Source organism: Hyla sarda, chromosome 1 (assembly GCF_029499605.1).
Source record: "Hyla sarda isolate aHylSar1 chromosome 1, aHylSar1.hap1, whole genome shotgun sequence".
Taxonomy (NCBI): Eukaryota; Metazoa; Chordata; class Amphibia; order Anura; family Hylidae; genus Hyla; species Hyla sarda.
The window spans coordinates 223,601,866-223,629,698 of record NC_079189.1 but is presented as its reverse complement, the minus strand read 5'-3'; the positions used below and the strand labels follow the sequence as shown (position 1 = coordinate 223,629,698).

Below are 27,833 nucleotides of genomic sequence, written 5' to 3'. Positions count from 1 at the left end.
GAGGTGCCAACATTTACGGCCATGACTACATATATATATATATATATATATATATATATATATATATATACACAAGAACAAATTTACACCTGCACTCAACGCAAGGGTACCGCAACTCCGGCCTCACTCGTCCAGTGCCTCCAAACAAAGACCGGGCATCTCAGATGTGGAGCGCTCAGAAAAGGCGACTGCTGGTGGTTTCATGCAATCGCTATGCGCTTCATCCGGCCTCGTTTACGTCATCGTGCTGTGCTACCTAAAATAGTGCACCTGCTGTGATCATGTGACCAGGATGACGTCAGCCACAAACATACAGGTAAGGAAATAATGAGAATAATAATAGATCCCTATTACCAAGCCTAACCTAAACACACTAACTATGATACCTTAACATTAAATTATAAAAACGGTGATAGATCCAATCTATCATTAAGCCCCATTGGGCCCTGCGCATCCAACGTTAAGATCCAATGCGCCTCAGCTCGCAGTAAAGCCCGCCTCCTATCTATTTTTCTCGGACCATTATCAATATGCATCAGGCTGCCAAACTTTAAATTCTCACAATCTACCTTGTGTACTTCTTGCATGTGTTTAACAAAACGGGGGGACCCTCCTCCTTTCTTTACAGAATACAGGTGTTCACGTAAACATAGTTGAAAATCTCACTGACACTGTTATTCCAGAGCATGTGTTACAAGTCCTGTCTAAAGGACTGAACTTTGGTGTCATGGAGGAATTCAACTATTCAGGGTTTGAAATTGATCTCTATAAAGCTGTAAGAAAAATAAATTTAGATACGTTTTTTGCACATAAATCTGATAGAAGGGGACAGCAGAAATATGAAAGCGATTCACCATGTACAATAGGACCCTTAGGTTTTTCACCTTTTTTTGGATTCAACACTGAAGATTTTGAATGCACTAGAATGTTAGCGGAATTGGCTGCTGATGTAGAAAAGATGGATACTAGTAATCCAGAGGCCGTAGGAGGTGATAGTCGATTTTCTGGAGGTAACCCTTCATCTTTTAATCCACCTTTACCTCCAGGAGGACCAATTGATTTGTTCTTCAAAGCAGTGAAAAAGGACATTAAAGCACTCATATATCCCAGAGCTCAGAGTAATTTGAAAGACAAAGATAAAAAGGGGCTGTAATGGATATCGGAACATCATGAACTAATCGGATCCAAAGCTGAAAAGGGAGGAAGCGTAATAATATGGACTTCAACACAGTATGATTTAGAGGCCATGCGTCAAATAGGCATGATACCTATGAAAGATTACCATCCAATCCTACTAGTAAGATCAAAGATAAATTAGGTTCGTTTTTGAGGCGATATGTAGAAAAGGGAGTATTAGATCTAAAACTAGCGGAACGTTTAGTATGAGAAAATTATATGACCCCAGGCTGGTACTTACTCCCGAAGGTACACAAGTCCAGCACCCACCCCCCTGGACGACCCATAGTTGCTGGGGTGGGTTCGGTGACGGAGTACCTCTCAAAATTTGTGGATTGGATACTGAGACCACTACTTGAGGAGATGGCCACCTATTTAAAGGACACTGGTGATGTCCTGAAATTTGTGGAAGAGTTTCAATGGTTAAATGAACATTCGCTGGCCTCTATAGATGTGGAGGCACTGTATACTTGCATACCTCACAATGCGGGTATACAGGCCATCCACGAGATATTATCTCATACAGATATGTCGGGAGACTTTGTGTTCATTTCTGAGGCCCTAAGATTTATCTTGGATAACATCTACCAATATGAAAATCAATTTTACAGGCAATGCAATGGGACGGCCATGGGGAGTCCCACCTCATGTTCATATGCAAATTTATTTTTGTCAATTTTTGAGAAACTGTACATTTACAACCCTGGGAACCCCTTTGTGAGACATATAAAAGTATACTGGAGATATATGGACGATGTCCTGATTGTGTGGGATGATACCAAAGAAAAACTTTAAGATTTTGTGCAACACCTCAACTCGACCAATACAATGAACATGTTGTTCACAGGTATTTTTGGTGGAAGTAGTCTGGAATTCTTAGACCTAAAACTGGTAGTCAGAGATGGAGTGTTATTTGCACAGGGTTTTTACATTACGACAGTTCACATCCAACATAAGTGAAGGACGGGATTCCTTACAGCCAATTCATAAGGCTGAAAAGAAATAATAGTAGCATTCATGATTTTGAAGAACAATCAGGGGAATTAGCCTCTAGACTTTCTAGGAGAGGGTACCCTGATAAAGTGATCCAAAAAGGTTACGAGAGAGTCTACCCCCTGGATAGGAGGAACCTATTGTATAGAGAGAAAGAAAAAAAGAACATCTTATGAAAAGAGCATAAACGGTACGTGTTCTCCTTTAAGAATGGCCCCATGAATGAAACAATAAGATCCGTACTTTGGAAAAACTGGTATCTCCTGGCTTCGGATCCAGATATTGCGGAGACAACAAAAAATAAACCTATAGTGACTTTCAAAGAGAACCGGACAATTCAAGATATGATTAAGAAAAACAGGCTAAACCATTCTCAAGAGAAAAAACAGGAGAACTGGCTCACAAAAATTTTGTGCTTTCTGCAAGTATAATTCTAATTCTACCGGAGGTACATTGGGAGGAACCAGCTTCTTGGTTAAAGAGTTAATTACATGCCGCAGCTCCTTTGTTGTATACTTCATTATGTGTGAATGCAGGTTGTTCTATATTGGAAAGACGGAACGCCAATTGAATACCTGTATTCTGTAAAGAAAGGAGGAGGCCCCCCCCCCCCCCCCCCCCCCCGTTTTGTTAAACACATGCAAGAAGTACACAAGGGAGACTGTGATAATTTAAAGTTTGGCGGCCTGATGCATATTGATAATGGTCCGAGAAAAATAGATAGGAGGCGGGCTTTACTGCGAGCTGAGGCGCATTGGATCTTAACGTTGGATGCACAGGGCCCAATGGGGCTTAATGATAGATTGGATCTATCACCGCTTTTATAATTTAATGTTAAAGTGTACCTGTCGTCAACAAAAACTTTTTATATAATGTAGATAATGCAATTATATGTACAGTTGTAATATACATTGGTTAAAAAATGTGTATATTTTTGTCCCTGGAGCTATTGCCTGTGTGTCTCTATGAGGAGTCCAAATACAGGAAGTGAGGATGGACAAGCAGGGCTCTGTTCACTAAGAAAAAGCAGGACAGTGTGCACTGAGGCTCTATAACATGCTCCTGACTCATACATCAGGATGATTGACAAACCAGGAGTCTGCACAGATCCCTGCTTGTCCCACCCTCACTTCCTGTTTTTGGACTCCTCATAGAGACACACAGGCAATAGCTGCAGGGACAGCATTTTTTCACCCAAAAATATACACAATTTTTAATTAATATATATTACAAATATACATATAATGATATTATCTACATTATATAAAAAGTTTTTGTTGACAATAGGTACACTTTAAGGTATCATTGTTAGTGTGTTTAGGTTAGGCTTGGTAATAGGGATCTATTATTATTCTCATTATTTCCTTACCTGTATGTTTGTGGCTGACGTCATCCTGGTCACATGATCACAGCAGGTGCACTATTTTAGGTAACACAGCGTGATGACGTAAACGAGGCCGGATGAAGCGCATAGTGATTGCGTGAAACCGCCGGTAGTCGTCATTTCTGAGCGCTCCACATCTGAGATGCCCGGTCTTTGTTTGGAGGCATTGGACGAGTGAGGCCGGAGTTGCGGTACCCTTGCGGTGAGTTCAGGTGGGAATTTGTTCTTGTATATGCTATTCTTTGACTGTTACCTATTTCACCTAGCACCACCGATGGGACCGACCTGTACGAGTATACCTGTTTGATGTATACCTCCAGCATGTATCCTTTGTAGAATAAGACCCGGTGGTTGTCAGCAGTGCCACTCTTTTATATCTTTGCAATTACTCTTCATTTACTGTATATATATTTTTTTTTAATCTTATTGCACCGATTCTAATGTTACATTTATAATTTTATGATTATTAACCCCTTAAAGGAGTACTCTGGTGCAGACTACTCTTGCTCCGTCCTGCCTGGGCTGCAAAATAAATGAAAATAAACCATCACTCACATTCCTGGGTCCCCGTGGAGCGTCACTACAGCTGATCGGTCCTCCGGTCCATCCTCTTCATACTTTCGGGTGTAACGAAGCGTCACATGGCGTTTAGCCTATTATGGGCCGAGGCAGAACATCGTGGCGGCCGGCGATAGGCTGAGCGCCATGTGACGCTAGGCTGACCGCCGCTTCTAAAGCGAAACTAAAAGTGACCCGGCTGCTCAGTCGGGCTGTTCGGGACCGCCGCGGTGAAATCGCGGCGTCCCGAACAGCTGACCGGACACCGGGAGGGCGCTTACCTGCCTCCTCGGTGTCCGATCGGCGAATGACTGCTCCGTGCCTGAGATCCAGGCAGGAGCAGTCAAGCGCCGATAACACTGATCACAGGCGTGTTAATACACGCCTGTGATTTATGTAGAAGATCAGTGTGTGCAGTGTTATAGGTCCCTATGGGACCTATAACACTGCAAAAAAAATGTAAAAAAAAAGTGTTAATAAAGGTCATTTAACCCCTTCCCTAATAAAAGTTTGAATCACCCCCCTTTTCCCATAAAAAAAATAAAACAGTGTAAAATAAAGAAATGAATAAACATATGTCGTATCGCCGCGTGCGTAAATGTCCGAAATATAAAAATATATCATTAATTAAACCGCACGGTCAATGGCGTGCGCGCAAAAAAATTCCAAAGTCCAAAAAAGCATATTTTGGTCACTTTTTATACCATTAAAAAGTGAATAAAAAGTGATCAAAAAGTTCGATCAAAACAAAAATCATACCGATAAAAACTTCAGATCACGGCGCAAAAAATGAGTCCTCATACCGCCCTGTACGTGGAAAAATAAAAAAGTTATAGGGCTCAGAAGATGACATTTTTAAACGTATAAATTTTCCTGCATGTAGTTATGATTTTTTCCAGAAGTGCGACAAAATCAAACCTATATAAGTAGGGTATTATTTTAACCGTATGGACCTACAGAATAAAGATAAGGCGTAATTTTTACCAAAATATGCACTGCGTAGAAACGGAAGCCCCCAAAAGTTACAAAATGGCGTTTTTTCTTCGATTTTGTCGCACAATGATTTTTTTTTCCGTTTCGCCGTGCATTTTTGGGTAAAATGACTAATGTCACTGCAAAGTAGAATTGGCGACGCAAAAAATAAGCCATAATATGTATTTTTAGGTGGAAAATTGAAAGGGTTATGAGTTTTAAAAGGTAAGGAGGAAAAAACGAAAGTGCAAAAACTGAAAAACCCTGAGTCCTTAAGGGGTTAAGGACCAGGGCATTTTTTTGCAAATTTGACTTCTGACACTTTATGCTTGAATAACTCTGGGATGCTCTTACTTATGAATTTGATTCCAAGACTGCTTTTTGTGTGACATTTTCTACTTTATGTTAGTGGTAAATTTTCGTTGATACTTAAATTTCATGAAAAATTTGAAAATTTTGCATTTTTCTAACTTTGAAACTCTCTGTTTGTAAGGAAAATGGACATTCCAAATAAATTATATATTGATTCCCAAATTCAATATGTCTACTTTATGCTGGCATCCTAAAGATGACATGTTTTTACATTTTGTAGACATTAGATGTCCGTCCGTTGCTGCCGTGGCGCTGTGTCTGCGGGCGGGTGCGGCCTATAGACTGGTTTGAGAGGCATTGGGGCCGCTCTGCCAGTTGGTCGCTCCCCCCCCCGTGGGCACCTGTGTCGCGGCGGTGGTGGTCACCGCCCGGTGCTACGCCATTTTATGCTAGGGAAGTTAGGGACCCACTCTGAATAGGTGGCCTTGACGTGGCAAGTGGGCTTGTACTTTTTGATCAAAAATGTATACTAACAATCTGTTAGTTTTTGATATTGTGCTGAGAAGCAATCAGATCATTATACAAGATTGTAGATGTGCGCTATGTCTGTATTCTACTCAAATTCATATTGTAGGCATTAGAGGGCTTTAAAGTTCAGCAGCAATTTTCTAAATTTTAACAAAAAATTCAAAATATTAATTTTTCAGGGACCAGTTAAGTTTGAAGTGGATTTGAGGGGCATTTCTGTGAGAAATACCCTTTATAGAAACTGCACCCCTCATAGTATTCAAAATGACATTCAGAAAGTTTGTTAACCTTTTAGGTGTTTTACAGGAATAGCAGCAAAGTGGAGGAGAAAATTCAAAATCTTCGTTTTTTACACTTGCATGTTCTTGTAGAGCCATTTTTTGAAATTTTGAAAGGGGTAAAAGGAGAGCATTCCCCCTCCCCCCCATTTGTAACCCAATGGCCGGCATTTATCATTGTAGGTGTAAGTGAAGCATCTTTCTACAAATTTTTTGTGTGTGCTGGTAATGTGTAGGAGCACCAAATTTATTAAATGGTCACAGGGCATTGGATACATTTTGTACAGGTCACATTTTCTGAAATTTCTCTCTTCACATACACCAAAAAGCTAAGCTGAGTCTGGGCTGGTGTAGTTTAGAGACTTTTCAGTGGCTTTGCGATTTTTTTTGCGCCTTTTCACAAAAAGGCGCAGTTGATAAAACCCGTCCATATCATGTGTATTGTCAAAATCAGTGGATTGCAACTCAAAATCAGCATAAAACCAAAAGGTGCAAAAAAAGGCACAAATAAACCCTGCTTGCGCCTTTTTTGCTCCTTTTGTAGACACATAAAACAGTCTAAAGACAATGATAAATCCAATTTTGGCCAGTTTCTCTTGAGTAAGGAAATACCTCATATGTGGATGTAAAGTGTTTGGCGGGCGCAGTAGAGGACTCAGAAGGGAAGGAGCAACAATGGTATTTTGGAGAGTGAATTTTGGTATAATGGTTTTTGTAATGTCACATTTAGGAAGCCCCTATGCTGCCAGAACAGCAAAAAAAAAAAAACACATGGCATACTATTTTGGAAACTACACTCCTCAAGGAACGTAACAAGGGGTACAGTGAGCTTTAACACCTCACAGGTGGTTTACAACTTTTCGTTAAAGTCAGATGTGTAAATGAATTTTTTTTTCCCACTAAAATGCAGTTTTTCCCCCCAAATTTAACATTTTTACAAGGGGTAATAGGAGAAAATGCACGCCAAAATTTGTAACCCCATGGAAATACCCCATGTGTGTACGTCAAGTGCTCTGCTGGCGCACTACAAAGAGTCACATTTGGCTTTTGGAAAGCAAATTTGGTTTTTGGGGGCATGTCACATTTAGGAAGCCCATATGGTGCCTACACTATTTTGGAAACTATAAGGGGTACAGTGAGCCTTAAAACCCCACAGGTGATTTTCCCTAAAGTTGGACATGAAAATTTTTTTCCCTATAATGCTGGTGTTACCCCAAATATTTCATTTCACAGGGGGTGATAGGAGAAAAAGCCCCCCAAAATTTGTAACCCCATTTCTTTTGAGTATGGAAATACCCCATATGTGGATGTAAAATGCTCTGCGGGCAAGCTACGATGCTCAGTAGAGAAGGAGCAAAGAATGAGTTTTAGAGAAGTGATCTCCAAACTGTGGCCCTCCAGATGTTGTAAAACTACAAATCCCAGCATGCCCAGACAGCACACTGCTGTCTGGGCATGCTGGGAGTTGTAGTTGTGCAAGATCTAGAGGGCCACAGTATAGAGACCACTGCACAGTGATCTCCAAACCCCTCTAAGTCTTGCAAAACTACAAATCCCAGCATGGGTGCCACCCCTCCGACCAATAGCAGGGATAGGAGGGGTAGCACCCATGCCACCTTACTCCTATCCCTTCAGGGGGTTTGGGGCTGTCTTGGACAGCCCCAATCCCCCTTATTTTCTGGTCACCGGAGACCCAGATGACCCGGAATCGCCACAGATCGCCATGTGAATTGACCGGCGATTTGCGGCTATCGCAGACATGGGGAGGTCTCAGGATCTCCCCAGGCGTTGGCACGGGATGCCTGCTGAATGATTTCAGCAGGCATCCCGGTCCCTGTCCGGCGAGCATTGGGGACCAGAATTTCCAAGGGCATACAGGCGCGCCCTGGGGCTTTAAAGTGGTACTCCAGTGGAAAACTTTTTTTTTTAATCAACTAGTGCCAGAAAGTTAAATAGATTTGTAAATCACTTCTATTAAAAGATCTTAATCTTTCCAGTACTTATTAGCTGCTGAATACTACAGAGGAAATTATTTTCTTTTTGGAACGCAGTGCTCTCTGCTGACATCTCTGTCCATTTTAGGAACTGTCCAGAGCAGCATATGTTTCCTATGGGGATTTTCTCCTAATCTGGACAGTTCTTAAAATGGACAGAGATGTCAGCAGAGAGCTTTGTGGTCATGAAGTCAGCAGAGAGCTCTGTGTTCCAAAAAGAAAACCATTTCTTCTGTAGTATTCAGCAGCTAATAAGTACTGTAAGGATTAAGATTTTTTAATAGAAGTCATTTACAAATGTTTAATTTTCTGGCACCAGTTGATTTAAAAAAAAAAAAAAGTTTTCCACAAGAGTACCCCTTTAAGGATCAAGGATGCAGGGCATACCTGTGCGCCCTGTATCCCCAAGAGGTTAATGTTGACATCATAATGTTGACATGGTTTTACTTTTTGAAGACATAAAAGGGCTTCAAAGTATAGCAGCAATTTTCCTAATTTTTCACGAAAACTTCAAAATCTCAATTTTTCAGGGACCAGTTAAATTTTGAAGTGATTTCTAGAGTATTTGTTAAAAATTCCCCATAATTGACCCAATAATGAAAACTGCACCCCTCAAAATATTCAAAATGATGTTCAGAAAGTTTGTTAACCCTTTAGGTGTTTCACAGGAATAGCAGAAAAGGGGAGGAGAAAACTCAAAATCGACATTTTTTTTTTTACACTAACATGTTTATATAGCCCATTTTTTTTTCCATTTTTACAAGGGTTAAAAAGAAAAGGGCTCAGAAGGGGAGGAGCAACATTGGGCTTTTGGAGAGAGAATATGGCAGAAATGGGTTTTGGGGGGGGGGGGGCATGTCGCATTTAGAAATCCCCAATGGTGCCAGAACAGGAAAAAAAAACACATGGCATACTATTTTGGAAACACCCTACAAGGAACATAACAAGGGGCACACTGAGCCTTAACACCACACAGGTGCTTGATGAACTTTCATTAAAGTGGGACGTGAAAATGAAAAATTAGATTTTATTCACTAAAATGCTGGTATTACCTCATTTTTTTATTTTCACAAAGGGTAATGTAACCACATTTTTTCTGAGCATGGAAATACCTCATATGTGGATGTAAAGTGCCCTATGGGCGCACTACGATGCTCAGTAGAGAAGGAGAAAAATGTGGCTTTTGGCGAGCAAATTTTGCTGAAATGGTTTTTAGGGGGCATGTCTCATTTAGGAAGCCCCATGGTGCAAGAACAGCAAAAACACCCCCACATGGCATACTATTTGAGAAACTACACCGCTGAAGGGACATAACAAGGGGTGCAGTGAGTATTTACACCCCACTGGCTTTTGACAAATTTTTTGAACAGTGGGCTGTGCATATAAAAATTACATTTTTATTTTCTCGGACCACTGTTCCAAAAATCTGTCAGACACCTGTGGGGTGTAAATGCTCACTGTATCCCTTGTTACATTTCTTAAGGGGTGTAGGTACCAAAATGGGGTCACATGTGGGTGTTTTTTCCCCCTTTATGTCAGAACCACGGCCAGTGGCGTTGCTAGGGTTGGTGTCATCCGGTGTGGTAGAAAATGGTGTCACCCCATACCTCCCCCTCCCCCCAGTAAGTTTTTAGCCTGTTGTGATAAACACCACTGTTGTAGCGCATTGTGAGAAATTCCAGTATAATAATCAGATATCCCAGTTGCCACAGAATGGGAAAGTGTTAAAGAAGTTTTCACCATTTAAATATACAGCTCCCAGAATTACTTAAAGGGGTAATCCACTGGAAAACATTTACTTTTATATCAACTGGTGCCAGAAAGGTAAACAGATTTTTTAATTACTTCTATTTAAAATCTTAATACTTACAGTACTTATAAGCTGGTGTATGCTCCACGGGAAGTTGTGTAGTTCTTTCCAGTCTGACCACAGTGCTATTTGCTGACACCTCTGTCCATGTCAGGAACTGTCCAGAGCAGGATAGGTTTGCTATGGGGATTTGCTCCTACTATGGACAGTTCTTGACATGGACAGAGGTGTCAGCACAGAGCACTGTGGTCAGACAGAAAAGAAATTAAAAAAGAAAATAACTTCCTGTGAATCGCTTATACAGCAGCTAATAAGTACTGGAAGGATTAAGATTTTTAAATAGAAGTAATTTACAAATCTGTTTAACTTTGTAGCACCAGTTGATAAAAAAAAAATGTTTTCCAGTAGAGTACTCCTTTGAGCAGTGGTGAGGTTATGCTGGGAGTTGTAGTTTCACTGACCATAACTGTAGAACTGACAAGCGACTACAGCTCTGATAGGACATAGAGAGGAGAATATACAATGATATCAGTGACTACAGGTGACGTCTTCTCTATAGTGAGGAGTATGTACAATGATATCAGTGACTACAGGTGATGTCTTCTCTATAGTGAGGAGAATGTACAATGATATCAGTGACTACAGGTGACATCTTCTCTATAGTGAGGACAATACACAATGAAATCAGTGATTACAGGTGACGTCTTCTCTATAGTGAGGACAAAACACAATGATATCAGTGATTACAGGTGACGTCTTCTCTATAGTGAGGAGAATACACAATGATATCAGTGACTACAGGTGATGTCTTCTCTATAGTGAGGAGAATGTACAATGATATCAGTGACTACAGGTGACGTCTTTTCTATAGTAAGGAGAATACACAATTATATCAGTGATTACAGGTGACGTCTTCTCTATAGTGAGGAGAATGTACAATGATATCAGTGACTACAGGTGACTTCTTCTCTATAGTGAGGAGAATACACAATGATATCAGTGACTACAGGTGACGTCTTCTATAGTGAGGACAATACACAATGATATCAGTGATTACAAGTGACGTCTTCTCTATAGTGAGGAGAATACACAATGATATCAGTGAGTACAGGTGACGTCTTCTCTATAGTGAGGAGAATACACAGTGATATCAGTGACTACAGGTGACGTCTTCTCTATAGTGAGGAGAATACACAATGATATCAGTGATTACAGGTGACGTCTTCTCTATAGTGAGGAGAATGTACAATGATATCAGTGACTACAGGTGACGTCTTCTCTATAGTGAGGAGAATACAGAATGATATCAGTGAGTACAGGTGACGTCTTCTCTATAGTGAGGACAATACACAATGATATCAGTGATTACAGGTGACGTCTTCTCTATAGTGAGGAGAATGTACAATGATATCAGTGACTACAGGTGACGTCTTCTCTATAGTCTTTCCTTATCTAATTCAGATGGTACATACCGCCAGGACTTGTTCCAGCTAAAACTTCTCTCTGTAGAATGTGATGCCCAGACATCTCCTCACTATGTCAGCGCATTCTCATCCTCTATATGAAAACAATTATTATTTTAAACCTGCCAGACACTGTATCCTCTAAATATAATACTACTATACACTATACTCTTTGATTATAAACCTTCCATACACCATACCCACTGAATATAATACTACCACACACTGTACATTCTGAATATAATACCAACACATACTGTACACTCTGAATATAAATCTGCCACATACTGTACCCCTGAATATAATACCGCCACACACTGTACCCACTGAATATAATACTACCACATACTGTACCCTCTGAATATAATACTACCACCCACAGCGCCCTCTGAATATAATACTACCACACACTGTGCCCTCTGAACATAAATCTGCCGCATACTGTACCCCTGAATATAATACCGCCACACACTGTACCCACTGAATATAATACTACTAGAGATGAGCGAACTTACAGTAAATTCGATTCGTCACAAACGTCTCAGCTCGGCGGTTGCTGACTTTTCCTGCATAAATGAGTTCAGCTTTCTGGTGCTCCGGAGGGCTGGAAAAGAAGGATACAGTCCTAGGAAAGAGTCTCCTAGGACTGTATCCCCCTTTTCCAGCCCACGGGAGCACCTGAAAGCTTAACTAATTTATGCAGGATAAGTCATCAACTGCCGAGCCGAGAAGTTCGTGACGAATCGAATTTACTGTAAGTTCGCTCATCTCTAAATACTACCACATACTGTACCCTCTGAAAATAATACTACCACCCACTGCGCCCTCTGAATATAATACTACCACAAACTGCGCCCTCTGAATATAATACTACCACAAACTGCGCCCTCTGAATATAAATCTGCCACATACTGTACCCCTGAATATAAATCTGCCACATACTGTACCCCTGAATATAATACCGCCACATACTGTACTCTCTGAATATAATACTACCACCCATTGCGCCCTCTGAATATAATACTTAGAGATGAGCGAACTACAGTAAATTCAACTCGTCACGGACTTCTCGGCTCGGCAGTTGATGACTTTTCCTACATAAATTAGTTAAGCTTTCAGGTGCTCCCGTGGGCTGGAAAAGGTGGATACAGTCCTAGGAGACTCTTTCCTAGGACTGTATCCACCTTTTCCAGCCCACCGGAGCACCTGAAAGCTGAACTAATTTACGCAGGATAAGTCATCAACTGCTGAGCCGAGAAGTTCATGTCGAATCGAATTTACTGTAAGTTCGCTCATCTCTAATAATACTACCACAAACTGCGCCCTCTGAATATAATACTGCCACAAACTGCGCCCTCTGAATATAACGTTGCCATACAGTGCACCCTCTGAATATAATACCACAACCACAGTAACACCCCCTCAACATCAGTTAGCTGATGCTATTACCACGGGAGGGGGGTATTGGGGATGTTGCTAGTGGATGATGGGGTTGCTACTACTGGGGGGGTGTTGCTGGAGGATGATGAGGGTACTACTGGCCATCCCCCCTGGCAGTATCACCCCCATCATCCTTCGGCAGGATCATCCTCCTGGCGCAGGAGCACCGCCATCATCCACCATCAGGATCTGCTGATGGAGGTGCTGCTGCTGGGGGGGGGGGGGTTTCTGGTGGATGATGAGGGTGCTACTGCCAGGGGGGAGCATTAGGTAGGCAGCAGTTCCCCCACATTAGGTAGGCAGCAGTTCCCCCACATTAGGTGGGTAGCAGTTTCCCCACATTAGGCAGCATAGATTCTCCACATTTGGTACCAGTTCCCCCACATTAGGTAGCAATTTCCCCACATTAGGTAGCACAGATTCCCCACATTAGGTAGCAATTTCCCCACATTAGGTAGCACAGATTCCCCACATTAGGTAGCACAGATTCCCCACATAAGGTAGCATAGACTCCCCACATAAGGTAGCATAGACTCCCCACATAAGGTAGCATAGACTCCCCACATAAGGTAGCACAGATTCCCCACATTAGGTAGCATAGACTCCGGACATTTGGTAGCAGTTTCCCCACATTAGGCCGCAGGTGCCCTTGCAGGCTCCCCACAATGGGTCAAAGTCTCCCCACATTAGATTGCTGGTTCAACCCCCCCCCCCCCCCCCCCCCCCACACACAAAAAACACATACAACACAGAGAGACACACACACAAACACACACAGTCAGAGAGACACACACTCACAGACAGACACACAGAGTCACACAGTCACACACACACACAGAGTCACACAAACAAACAGTGACACACACACAGAGTCACATACACACAGTCACACACACACACACACACACACACAGAGTCACATACACACAGACACACACACACAGAGTCACAAACACATACACACAGTCACACACACATACACACAGTCACACACACACACACACACACACACAGCGTCATACACACAGTCACACACACCCAAACATAGATAGAGACAGACACACACACTCACCCATCCAGCGCGGCGCTCCTTCTCACCGGGCGCCCTGCGAGTGACGTAACTGACGTCCTCCTGCACGGCCATGCGGTGTGACGTCAGGCCGGCGCAGACGTGGGAGCGGAGGCCGGGCACAGTGCTGGTGAAGGTGAGGGGGGGTGTGATGACGGACGGGCGCACAGTGCAGGTGAAAGGGGGGGGGGTTGCTAACGGACGGGTGCACCGCACACACAGATGGGGGTGACGGTGTAGCTGGGGAGGGGGGGGGGTGCTGCAGAGCATCTTGGTGTCACCCCATTAGGTTGGTGTCACCCGGTGCGGGCCGGGTCGCAACGCCACTGACCACGGCAACTATCAGCCATTCCAATGCAAATCACCAGTTTTGGCCTCAAAGTTACATGATGGGCTCTCACTCCTGAGCCCTGTTGTGTGCCCGCAGAGCATTTTACATCCACATTTGGGGTATATCCATACTCATGAGAAATTGAGTTTAAAATTTTGGGGGTCTTTTTCTCTTTTTACTTCTTGTATAAATGAAAAGTATGGGGCAACACCAACATGCTAGTGTAAAGTTAGTGCTAGTGTTTTTTTTTTTTTTTTTTTACATTAACATGCTGGTGTAGCTGTATGTCACCAATAGAGCATGAGACACTATGAATATAGTTGCTGAAACCACCTAAGTGGAAAATTCAACACCAAACAATAGAACTTAAATCAGCAACCAGATATACTGAAAATATGCAAAACTTTATTTAATCATATATAACATACACTATAAAATATGTATGCAGCACAGTGCATAAGGCTGGTAGAAGAGGGCAGGACAATACAGGCTGTGACACAAGGTATGTAAAAAGAAGATGGCTGACAGAAGTTGCTAAACCAACATGTATAATAAGACTTTAAGACTTGCGGATGTAACAATCAGACGGCATGATGAATGGAAAGTAAACATCTTGAAGGTAAAAGCAACAGAAATCAGACAGTACATATGAATAACCTGAGCAGAGCCATGTATACCTGCACCTACCCCAACGCACGTTTCACGCCAATGCGCTTCCTCGGGGCGTGGACGAAGTGCATTGGCGTGAAACGTGCGTTGGGGTAGGTGCAGGTATTCATGGCTCTGCTCAGGTTATTTATATGTGTTGTCTGATTTCTGTTGCTTTTACCTTCAAGATGTTTACTTTATATTCATCATGCCGTCTGATTGTTACATCCACAAGTCTTAAAGTCTTATTATACATGTTGGTTTAGCAACTTCTGTCAGCCATCTTCTTTTTACATACCTTGTGTCACAGCCTGTATTGTCCTGCCCTCTTCTACCAGCCTTGTGCACTGTGCTACATACATATTTTATAGTGTCTGTTTTATATGATTAAAGTTTTGCATATTTTCAGTATATCTAGTTGCTGATTTAAGTTCTATTGTTTGGTGTTGATGCTGGTGTAGCTCCCAACTTTTCCTTTCACAAGGGGTAAAAGGAGAAAAAGCCCACCAAAAATTGTAACGCAATATCTACCGAGTACGGAAATACCCCATATGTGGCCCTAAGCTGTTGCCTTTAAATACGACAGGGCTCCGGACTGAAAGAGCTCCATGTGCATTTGAGGCCTAAATTATTGATTTGCATAGGGGCGGCCCCTGATGCAAGCATTGCACTCGCCTCCACCAAAAATACCCTACGGCAGTGTTTCTCAAACAGAGTGTCTCCAGCTGTTGCAAAACTCCCAGCATGCCTGGGCAGTCAGTGGCTGTCCGTAAATGCTGGGAGTTATAGTTTTGCCACAAATGGGGGCTTTGTTTAGGAAACACTGCTGTATAAGATGTTTTTCATTTTTTATTGGGGGGGGGGGGTTGTAACTGTGTAAGGGTGTATATGTAATGTTTTACCCTTTATTTTGTGTTAGTGTAGCATAGTGTTTTTTGGGTACATTCACAAGGGCAGGGTTTACAGCGAGCTTCCTGCTGGGAGTTTGAGCTGTCCAGGCATGCTGGAAGTTTTAGTTCAACAACATCTGAAGGGCCAGATGTTGCAGAACTACAATGCCCAGCATTACTGACTGTCTGAGAATGCTGGGAATTGTAGTTTTGCAACATCTGAGGGGCCACAGTTTGGAGACCACTGTGTAGTGGTCTCCAAACTGTATTCCTCCAGATTGTCTGGGCATGCTGGGAGCTGTTGTTTTGCAACTTCTAGAGGGCCACAGTTGGTAGATGAGTCGGCACCGGACCGCCCGCCGTCTCCACCGCAGCTCACCGACTCTGCAGGCCTCCGCCGGTGCATGTTTCTCCTGCAGGGTAATTAGCCCTCCTCTGCCGAAGCTCTCCGCCTCTGCCTTCTGCCGCCATGTTCCCCCCGCTCTGCCCGGACATCCATGGGTGGGCATAGCGGAGGATCATAATGTTAACCCCCACCCCCACCCCCGATCAGTCCTGACAACCAATCACAGGGGTAGGATTGTCCCTATCTCTGACAGCACCAATCACCCTGGTTTCCCGGCCATCGACTCATTAGAAACCCGATTGGCCCGGAAAAGCCGCGATTTGCCGGTCAGAATGTGCCAGATGTTGCAGAACTACAACTCCTAGCATGCCTGGACTGTCTTGGCATGCTGAGAGTTGTAGTTTTACAACATCTGGAGGGTCACAGTTTGTAGCCCTCCAGATGTTTTAAAACTACAACTCCCAGCATGCCCAAACAGCCAAAGGCTGTCTGGGCATGCTGGGAGTTGTAATTTTGAAACTTCTAGTGGGCTACAGTTGCAACCTCGATCTTTAGACTGTGGCCCGCCTTCGCTGTCCCCGCCGCCACCGGTCACTTCCGCCATCCTGGCCGGAAAAAGCTGTGATTCGCCGGTCAGAATTGACTGGCGAATAACAGCGATCACTGACAAAGGGGAGTCTCAGGACACCCTTGGTCCTTAAGTACCAGGGAGCAAGGGCATACCTGTACGCCCCTGGTCCCTAACAAGTTAACACCAAGGACGCAGGGTGCATATGTATGCTATTGGTGTATGAAGTGCGCTCAGGAACTGAGCGCCTGCCATAGCGGGATGGTTTGTGGCTAATGTCAGACATCACTTATCAGGGTGATGTCCGGCACTGTTTAGATGGCACGATCAAAGTTGATTGCAGCGTCTAAAATGAAAAAACTGATCCCGGCAGCTCAGTGTAGCTGATTGGGACACGTGTTAAAATTGCGGGGTCCTGTAAAAATTGCGGGGTCCTGATTACCTGAGAGGATCCTTCCTCTGTACAGTTGTTAGGGTCAAGGCAGGTGGTGGATCCTCTGGGCCTGTGTGGATGATGACGTGAGCCGTGCCAGGAAGCTGAGTCTAAGGTGCCGCTGGTTTTCACCAGAGCCCACCGCAAAGCGTGAATGTCTTGCTGCGGCAGGCGGCACCCAGGTCGCTACCCCAGGTACGACTTGTCCACACAGTTTGCTGGGATGTGGCGTGGCACAAAGGAAACTCGCAAGATGAGGTCAAGGTAGCAGTAGGTCAGGGAAGGTGGCCCAGGTGCAGGGTCAGGTAACAGAACAAGGATAAGGAACTCGGATATCAGAAACACAGGAACACAGTATGCTATCACTAGGGCACAAGGCAACAAAGATCCAGCCAGGAACAAAGGGAGGAGCTCATAATTAAAGACAGGATGCAGGTGTAGACACTTAATTAAATGAGTACTGGCCCTTTAAATGTAAGAGCTCGGGGGCGCCTGCGCCGGGGATGTGAGGACCAGAAGACGAGGTAGGTGAGTGACGGACTGGGATTCGCATGTGGGCGCGTCCTGCGAAGCAAATCCTAGCCCTGCCGGTAGCTGGGACATGACAAGAGAGGGCTCACAGCCAGCGTGTCTGGCTGGAGTGTAGATGTTACAGTACCCCCCTCCCCCTCTTTGGTCTCCCACTCCTCATTGGAACTCAAAAAGTTCCCCACTACATGAGACCAAGGGGTTTCTGGAATGGGCAAAGGCTGTAAGGGACTTGTAGGTTTCTGTTGTGGAATCTTCCGACTTCTAAGGTGACCAATTGGCATAGAAGAATGTCCCCAATTCAAGACTTTACATCTGAGTTTAACAGGCACAGAATATATCATAGGAGGAACATTATGCCTTGCTGTGGAGTCCAATCCTGCGACATCGGAGGATCTGGAAAGAGCATCGGTTCTGAAGCTTTTATTAGCAGGCCTAAGAGGAGGCAAAAGACAGGGATCTTGGCAAAATGGTCCCCAACAAGTGATTTCACCAGATTTCCAGTCAAGCTGTGGAGAATGACGTTGAAGCCAAGGAAGACCAAGAAGAAGCTCTAAAGTTCAATGTGGTAGCACATAAAACTCAATCTTTTCCTTATGCAAATCCCCCACTTGCATGACAAGGGGTTCAGTGTGGAATTACACCTTACAGTTCAGATTTTGTCCATTAACAGAAGAAATGTAGAAGGACTTGACAAGACACGTCACTGGAAGACAGTGTTTATGGACCTGGGAGTCACCAATGAAATTGCCAGCGGAACCAGAGTCCAAAAAAGCAGAAGCGATGAAAGAAGTCTTGGCAGAGGTAAACACTTGAACGGGGGTGGTCAAGAGAGGAGAGACAATATTCACATCAAGGGATGCCACTCCTACTTGTCCAAGATGACAGCATACTCCCAGACGTGGAGGACGTACAGAACAGTCTTTGTGCCTATATTGTGCCAGTCTGGAGCACTATCTCAAATTCTCATTGTGTCGATGGGATCTTTCCTGCTGCGTCAAACGAAAACAGTCCACCTCCATAGCCTCTTCGGCAGGAGGCAAAGAAGACAGTAGAGGTGGGTGTTGGAACACGGGTGCCAAATGAGGTAAACGCTGTGTTTGGGCTGGTTTCTTTTTCCAAAGGGAGTTCTTCTTGCCTCTCAGCAAAGCGCACATCATTTCGAGTGGCTAAATGGATAAGTTCGCTCAGGTTAGTCGGAGAATCTCGTGCAACGAGAACATCCTTGATTCTAGAGGAAAGTCCTTTTTTAAAGGTAGCACACAAGGCCTCGTCGTTCCAAGAAAGTTCAGAGGCAAGAGTGAAACTGAACTGGCAACTGAAATGCGTAGTTCCATTGCTCGGCAGAGGAGGCTTGCGCGGGTTCTTCAAATGCATTGCGCGGAACTCTGCAAGGAAGGCTGACAGGTTCAAGGAGACAGGATTTCTACGATCCCAGAGAGGAGTAGCCCAGGCTAAAGCTTTCCAGACAGTAAACTGAACACAAACGCCACTTTAGCACGCTCCTTCGGGAACAGATCCGCCATGAGTTCTAGATGGATAGAACACTGTGTCACAAAGCCTCTACACAGCTTGGGATCTCTGTCATACTTTGAAGGCAAGGACAAACGAAGCTTGGTCCATGGAGAAGCTGCAGACATAGGATGGGGCTCAGGAACAGGTGGCTGCTGCTGTTGCTGCTGAGCAGAAAGAAACTGTTGCACCATGGCTGAGAGTTGAGAGTTCAGTTGTTGCACCTGACGTGCTAACTGCTGCGACTGTTGAGCCACGACTGTGGAAAGATCCGAAACATCTGGCAAAGGCACCCCAGCGGGATCCATGGCCGGATCTTACTGTTAGGGTCACGGTGGTGGATCCTCTGGGCCTGTGTGGATGATGACGTGAGCCATGCCAGTCTAAGGTGCCTCTGGTTTTCACCAGAGCCCGCCACAAAGTGGGAAGGTCTTGTTGCGGCAGGCGGCACCCAGGTCGCTACCCCTGGCACTACTTGTCCACACAGGTTGCTGGGATGTGGCGTGGCACAAAGGAAACTGGCAAGATGAGGTCAAGGTAGCAGTAGGTCAGAGCAGGTGGCACATGTGCAGGGTAAGGTAGCGGAACAAGGATAAGGAACATGGGTATCAGGAACACAGTATGCTTTCACTAGGGCACAAGGCAGCAAAGATCTGGCTGGGAACAAATGGAGGAGCTCATACTTAAAGACAGGGTGCAGATGTAGATACTTAATTAAATGAGTACTGGCCCTTTAAATTTAAGAGCTCCAGCGCGCATGCGCCCTAGGAGGCGGGGGCACGCGTGCCGGGGCTGCGAGGACAGGAAGACCAGGGAGGTGAGTGACAGGCTGGGATTGGCAAGCAGGCGCTTCCAGCAATGCAAATCCCAGCCCCGCTGGCAGCGGGGACATGACAAGAGAGTGCTCACGGCCAGCACGTAGATGTTACAACCATCTGATAAGCGTTTCAGTGCTGCAGGAGCCATGGAAGCCTGTAGCAATGGAGCGCCAATAACATTGCACAGCATTGTTCAGCGTATGCAGTCAAAAGATTGCATGTAATAGTCCCCTATGGTGATAAAAAAAAAAAAAATTGTGAATAAAATGTTAAAAAAAATTAATAAATGTGAATAACTCTCATTATTTAACTACATACATTGGATTTAGTTATTTATTTATGGTTCTTATCCTATATACAGCTGAACATAGGTACGATTCAGTACAGGTTTTCAAGTATCCAATGAAAATCAAGCATCCAATGAGAAACCCACATACACATATATAGTGTTGAGCGGCATAGGCCATATTCGAATTTGCGAATATTCGCGAATATATGGACGAATATTCGTCATATATTCGCGAATATTCGCATATTCGTTATATTCTCGTTTTATTTTCGCATATGCGAAAACTCGCGTATGCGAAAATTAACATATGTGAATATTAGCATATACAAATTAACATTTGCGAAAATTCGCATATGCGTAAATTCGCATATGCGAAAATTCGTATATGCGAAAATTAGCGTATGCAAATTTTTCCATATGCTAATTTTCGCACTCCAGTCTCACACAGTAGTATTACAGCCTTCTTTACACCACACAAGCTGGAAGCAGAGAGGGGTGATCACTGTGATGTGTACTGTGAAAAAAAAAAAACGAATATTCGTAATTACGAATATATAGCGCTATATTCGCGAAATTCGCGAATTCGCGAATATGCGATATTCGCGAATAATATTCGAATTGCGAATATTCGTGAGCAACACTACACATATACTATGTAAGTAGCCAGAAAATTAGAACTAGCCACTATTTAATTTTATGCCACTGTTGAAGACCTAAGGGATCGTGGAACACATTTGGCTGTTATACAAATAATATATGACCATTATTTGAAATCCTATATATTCATACGCTGTTTTGCTTCTTGAAACTTTGCAGACTATGCAGACTGCAGGGGCATCACTAGGCTTAAACATAAGGGGCATATGCTTCGAATAGAATGTTCAGTACCCCCAAATCTCCAAGTAGGAGCAGGAAGACAGTTACACACAGTGCAGCTTCAGGTAGGGCCCTGCACCTATAGTCTGTGCTGCCCCTGTCTCTTCACTAATCCTGCAGGCTATTTATTATTCTAAATATCTGCAGGGTTTTTTCCTGCACTCTGCAAGTACAGGGGTCTTCCTGGGAGTATACAAAAAATAAGGTTGCGGCAGCACTCTTGGTCAAAAAATGGAGGCTCTTAGCGCACTTTTTGATCAAAATGTGTCCCCCATCCACCATGAGGAGGAGGCCTCTTGTCGGATGCGACCCTAACATGCTTAATGCACTCACCTCTGCTGGGCATATGGCCTCTCACTGGGTGACATGCAGGATCTACTATCAATTTAAAAACCTCCTGTGAGTGGATTAAGCATGTTAGGGTCCCATCTGACAAGAGGCTACCTCGGCGTGGTGGATGGGGGACATATTTTGATCAAAAAGTGCACTAAGAGCCTCAATTTTTTTACCAAGAGTGCTGCTGCAACCTTCTTTTTTGTATACTTTGTATATGCCACAGCAGCGTGCATCTGTGTATTAGGTAGTTGTGCTGGCTAGTTTCCTTTTTTTGTGTCTTCCTGGGAGGCCTTAGTAAGATACTCATAGCCTGCACATCTCTTTGCCCTGCCCCTCCCACACTGCCTTACTGCACTGAGGAGAGAGAAGATGCTGACACCACAGAGAAGCTGTATTTGCCCCAGATGCGTGCACCCGTGTATTAGGTAGTGGTGTTGGCTATTTTTCTTTTTTTTTTTGTGTTTTTGCTATTCAAGTTAGGGGGAGTGGCACCCTCTCTAGCCATGCAACCCTCCCTGTTTCACAGGAGGTTTTTAAATTGATAGTGGATCCTGCATGTCTCCCAGTCAGAGGCCATATGCCCAGCAGAGGTGAGTGGATTAAGCATGTTAGGGTCCCATCCGACAAGAGGACACCTCTGCGTGGTGGATGGTGGACATGTTTTCATCAAAAAGTGCGCTAAGAGCCTCCATTAGTTTGACCAAGAGTGCTGTTGCAACCTTCTTTTTTTGTATACTTTGTACAGTAACCCCCCGACCTACGATGGCCCCGACATATGATCAAATCGACATACGATGGCCTCTCAGAGGCCATCGCATGTCGATGTCAGCATCGACATACGATGCTTTTTTATGTCGGGACCATCGCATTAAGTGCTATCCGGCAGCGCAAAATGCTTAAGCTACTGCCGGATAGCAGCTTAATGTTACTTACCCCTCCACGATGCTCCGGGGTGCCCTCCGGGTCCAGCGCTGGTCTTCCGGTGTCTTCTCGGCCCTCTCCGATGACGTCAATACGCTGCTGCGCACGTCATCCAATAGGAATGACGTATGCAGCGGCGTAAAGACGTCGCTACGCAGGCCCAGTAAGGCCTTGCGGAAGACAGCAGAGGACCGGAGAAGACAGCAGAGGACCGGAGAAGACAGCGGAGAGCCCAGCTGAGGCCCGGGGTCACCATCGGGAGCACCATCGCGAGCGACAGGGACAGGTGAGTACAGCTTCCTATACTTTACATTGCACGGATCCCTCAACATACGATGGATTCGACAAACGATGGCTCGTTTGGAATGAATTAAATTTACAGCAAGGGCATGCTGGGAGTTATAGTCCTGCAGTGGGGGCAGGTGACAAGCTTGTCACTCTCCTGCTCTGCACAACTACAACTTCCAGAATTTCCTTACCGTAAGGGCATGCTGGGAGTTGTAGTTGTGCGGTGCGGGCAAGTGTCAAGCTTGTCACCTGCCCCCGCTGCAGGACTACAACTCCCAGCATGCCCTTACAGTAAGGACATGCTGGGAGTTGTAGTTGTGCGGTGCGGGTGAGTGACAAGTTTGTCACCTGCCCCCGCTGCAGGACTACAACTCCCAGTATGCCCTTACAGTAAGGACATGCTGGGAGTTGTAGTTGTGTAGTGCGGTCGAGTGACAAGCTTGTCACCTGCCCCCGCTGCAGGACTACAACTCCCAGTATGCCCTTACAGTAAGGACATGCTGGGAGTTGTAGTTGTGTAGTGCGGTCGAGTGACAAGCTTGTCACCTGCCCCCGCTGCAGGACTACAACTCCCAGTATGCCCTTACAGTAAGGACATGCTGGGAGTTGTAGTTGTGTAGTGCGGTCAGGTGACAAGCTTGTCACTCACCCGCACCGCACAACTACAACTCCCAGCATGTCCATACTGTAAGGGCATGCTGGGAGCTGTAGTCCTGCAGCGGGGGGCAGGTGACAAGCTTGTCACTTGCCCGCACATCTACCACACCATACGACTACAACTGCCAGCATGTCCTTACTGTAAAGACAGGCTGGGAGTTGTAGTTGTGCAACGCGGGAGATGTGCAAACGGGTGACAATAAATCTATTAACCTATTTTTCTTTTTTTTGTTCTTTTCATTTCAGATCTATGTATCCTGTGGACTCCTTCGGTGGACTACGTCGATGACCAGCATTTCTTCTTTGTTTAACGTTAAGAAAATGGTTAACGAGGGCTTGTGGGGGAGAGGTTTTTTTGGAATAATTTTTTTTTTATGTGTTGTATTTTTTTTATTTACTTGACAGGCTAAGAAGTGGAAGCTGTCTAATAGATGGAGTCCATTACTAAGCTGGGCTTAGCGTTAGCCACAAAAACAGCTGGCGCTATCCCCCAATTATTAGCCCGGTACCCAACGCCACAGGGGTGCCGAAAAGAGCCGGTACCAACAGGCCCAGAGCGTCAAAAATTGCGCTCCTTGGCCTAGATGGTAACAGGCTGGCATTATTTAGGCTGGAGAGGGTCAGTAACAATGGTCCTTGCCCACCCTGGTAACGTCAGGCTGTTGCTGCTTGGTTGGTATTTGGCTGAGAATAAAAAAGGGGGGACCCTAAGCATTTTTTTTTCATATATGTATATATATATATATATATATATATATATATATATAATCCCAAAATAAAGCAGCACTACTTATCCAGTCCAACCAAAAAATTGGTGCCAGCGTCCCAAAGGACTTGATCAGAGTCCATCCAAGATAAGAACCAGATACAGGCGCAGCACTCCAACAAAATAAGTGATTTAATATCTCATGTCAGCATTACAATGTTTCAGCTCCTCCTGGAGCCTTTTTCAAGCATGAAAAAGGCTCCAGGAGGAGCTGAAACGTTGTAATGCTGACATGAGATATTAAATCACTTATTTTGTTGGAGTGCTGCGCCTGTATCTGGTATGTATGTATGTATGTATGTATGTATGTATATATATATATTTAATTATTTTTGCAAAAAAAGAGCATTGGGTTCCCCCTATTTTTATTCTCAGCCAAATACCAACTGCAGTGCAGTGTAACCAAAGGTGATAACAGAACTGATGGAGTCTGATTGTGACTATAATTGTCCTGTTTTATGCCAGTTTATGTTTTATACCACACTTTTCTGTTTTTTGTAAAATATATACTAGCATAAAACAGACCAGATGTCTGAATTTGAATTTGCTGGTCCATATTACTTATGGCTATGCAGTGGATTACCTATGAATACCTTTTTAATGGTTTCCAAATATATATTGGTGGTGGAACTCCAAAACATAATGTGAATTGGGCCAAAGGAAAAAGTACAAAATAATCCCCCCCCCCCCTTGTTTTAAGCCAAAAACACGGACGAGATCACATTGTGGCAGAATGACACAGCCAGGAAGTGGCGGCAGCAGGAGAAGACCATATAGTGGCTGAATGACACAGCCTGGAGGTGGCAGCAGCATGAAGAGACCATACGGTGGCTGAATGACACAGCCTGCAGGTGGCAGCAGCATGAGGAGAACATATGGCGGCAGAATGAGACAGCCTGGTGGTGGCATCAGCAAGGGGAGAACATATGGTCACAGAATGAGACAGCTTGGAGCTGGCATTAACATGAGGAGAACATATGGTGGCAGAATGAGACAGCCTGGAGCTGTCATCAGCATGAGGAGAACATATGGTGGCAGAATGAAACAGCCTGGAGCTGGCATCAGCATGAGGAGAACATATGGTGGCAGAATGAGACAGCCTGGAGCTGGCATCAGCATGAGGAGAACATATGGTGGCAGAATGAGACAGCAAGGAGCTGGCATCAGCATGAGGAGAACATATGGTGGCAGAATGAGACAGCCAGAAGCTGGCATCAGCATGAGGAGAACATACGGTGGCAGAATGAGACAGTCCGCAGCATCAGGGGTCCAGAAAGTGACCCGGTGACAGTGTGGGGGGAGGTGGGTGGCAATCCCAGTACCCGGTAATGAAGGTGGTCAAAGTGTTGGTATGCACAAGTAAGTATTGAGGATATGCATTACGTAAAACTTAACTTTTAATAATATTCTTAGGATAAAATGTATGTACCCAAATTTTTTGTTATTTAATAAAAGGAAAGGTGTACAAAAAACACAATGTGCCACCTACACCACCAAGTATTGATATGATGCAACAACCTCTAAAAGGTGGAAGGGAACAACATATGGTCCATTGTAACTGATGGGGGTAAAAACTTCCCCTGTAAGGCGCTACTCTCGCACTATTAATTCCCTTCTTGGCAAGTGTTACTCGCCCTTAAAAGGGCAGCCCCACACAGCAACCTCTCCCTATTTCCACCTACAAACACTGCCATTTTCTAGGGTTTTAAGGTGAAAATAGGGAGAGGTTCTTGTGTGGGGCCGCCCTTTTTAGGGTGAATAACACTTGCCAAGAAGGGAATTAATAGTGCGAGAGTAGGGCCTTACAGGGGAAGTTTTTACCCCCACCTGTTACAATGGACCATACGCTGTTCCCTTGCACCTTTTAAAGGTCTATGCCTCACATTAATACTTGGTGGTGTAGGTGGCACCTTTCCTTTTCTTAGATATAAAAAAAAAATTGGGGTCCATATATTTTATCCTAAGAAAAGTTAAGTTTTAGCTAATGCATATCCTCAATACTTACTTGTGGTCTGATGTGAAGGAATTTCTGTAACTCGAGAGCAGCAGCATAAATCTGTTTTACACTATCCATATTTTTGAAGTGTTGGTGTGGCACCATGGTCAATCTACTCTGATGCATCCGGCATTGGTGGGTGGAAATCCTGGCTGATCCATGCCTTATTCATTTTCACAAAGGTCAGTCTCTCCACATTTTTTGTGGGCAGATGAGGTCTCCTTGGGGTTACTATGGACCCCCTGCACTAAACACCCGCTCTGATGGCACACTACTGGCCGGGCAGGACAGCTTTTCCAGGGCAAACTCGAATAGTTGCATCCACAAATCAAGTTTGGCTGCCCAGAAGCCCAGCGGATCTTCAAAGTGTGTTGGCATGGTCATATCAAGGTATGCCACCACCTGCTGATTCAGGTCCTGCTCCAGGTCTACCTCCTGCTGATGAGTTGCTTCACTATGCGGGTGAAGAAATATACTCATCAGTGACTGTAGACTCAGGCTGCTGCTGATGGAGCTGGTACTGCTTCTGCCACCCCTCCCCAGCAGCCATGGCAGTGAAAGGTGAGCGCAGAGGGACCCCCAAGTCAGACCTGCGAGGGGATGGACGATGGGGCAGATAGGCATCGGCCAATTGACTACGTAGGATGTCTCTGTAGTAGGTCAGTTGGTCCTCCCTCTCAGTGGGTATAAATAAGGCCCCCATTTTGTGGCGGTAGCGAGGGTCCAATATGGTGGAGTCACTATGCAAGCAAGTGAGCATGCATCGTGCCATTTGTGCAAGTGACTCGGAGGGACTCCCTGCCTCCATCTCCACTGCATATTGCCACGGTGTGTCTGGGTCCTCTGTCTCGTCTTTCTCATCACCCTCTAGTTCATCTGGCTGCTCTTGCTCCTCCTCCCCTGTCAGATGGCTATAAAAACCACCCATTTGCAAAACCTAAACTGTGATCCACTGCCCCCCTCCTCCTTCTCTTTCAGTTCAGCCCCCCACAGGGCTCATGTGGCCGTGAGATGTAGACGCCACGTCTCCAGTGCCCTGACCAGCCATTGTTTCCAACACGTGTTGGAAATGAAGCAGTGGAATGACATCATTCATCCAGTAATCCTGGCGACTGACTAATAAGGTGACTTCCTAAATGGGCCTGAGCAAACGGCAGGTGTCACGTTTGAGCTGCCACTGGTTGACATTGAAGTTACACAGGGGAGTCCCCCTATTCACTTGGATCATCAAGAAATCGTGATGGCTTTTCTCTGTTCGTATAGTCGGTCCAACATATGGAGGGTGGAATTCCAATGTGTGGAAACATCGCAAATCAGACTATGTTGGGGGATGCCGTTCTGACGCTGCAGCTCAAGGAAGGTGTGCTTTACAGTGTACGAGTGGCTGAAGTGCATGCAAAGTTTCCTTCCCATTTTTAGGATGTCTTGCAGATTGGGAAAACACTTCTGGAACCACTTGACAACCAGATTGAACACATGTGCCATGCAGGGCGAATGGCTCAGACTTCCTTGTCGCAGCGCAGAAGATGTTCTTCCCGTTTTCGGTCACTATGGTTCCCATTTCCAGTTTTCGTGGAGTAAGCCATGATTTGATTTCTTGATGAATGACTTAGCAGTTCCTCCCCTGTGCAGTGGAGGCTGAGGACACAGTGG

At 44.7% G+C, this 27,833-nt stretch overlaps 1 protein-coding gene and 1 long non-coding RNA gene across 3 annotated transcripts in view; one reads left to right on the top strand and one right to left on the bottom strand.

Moving 5' to 3' along the window:
* LOC130364881 (uncharacterized) overlaps positions 1–24,023 on the top strand; it is a 62,028-nt gene extending 38,005 nt beyond the window's left edge. The window contains exon 4 of the long non-coding RNA XR_008891895.1: positions 23,665–24,023. This is a non-coding gene — a long non-coding RNA (uncharacterized LOC130364881). The remainder of the gene's footprint in view (positions 1–23,664) is intronic.
* Positions 1–27,833, bottom strand: part of DNAH6 (dynein axonemal heavy chain 6) — a 400,640-nt gene that overhangs the window by 358,765 nt on the left and 14,042 nt on the right. The window lies entirely within an intron of this gene.